Source organism: Budorcas taxicolor, chromosome 4 (assembly GCF_023091745.1).
Source record: "Budorcas taxicolor isolate Tak-1 chromosome 4, Takin1.1, whole genome shotgun sequence".
In the NCBI taxonomy this organism is placed as follows: Eukaryota; Metazoa; Chordata; class Mammalia; order Artiodactyla; family Bovidae; genus Budorcas; species Budorcas taxicolor.
The window spans coordinates 94,604,039-94,604,319 of NC_068913.1; positions in this window are offsets into that span (position 1 = coordinate 94,604,039).

Genomic DNA, 281 nt, shown 5'->3' on the forward strand with positions numbered 1-281 from the left:
TCCTGGCACACGGAGCAGAGGGGGTCTCCTCGCGCAGCCGATTCCTGGCTGCTCGCACTCTCTGCGCGGGTCTCCTCCCATCTCCCGCTCGAGCGGCCTCGGGGAACTCCGGAGCTGCGGCGGCCGACCGGCTTCCGGGCGGCGGCGGGGGCGGTGTCAGGTGGCCCGGCCAGGCCCCGCCCCCTCGGCCGGCCCGCCCTCCCTCCCCTGCGCACCCGGCTCCGGTACCCGGCCTCGCGGCGGCGGCGGCGGCGGCGGCGGCGGCGGTGGCGAGAGCGGCC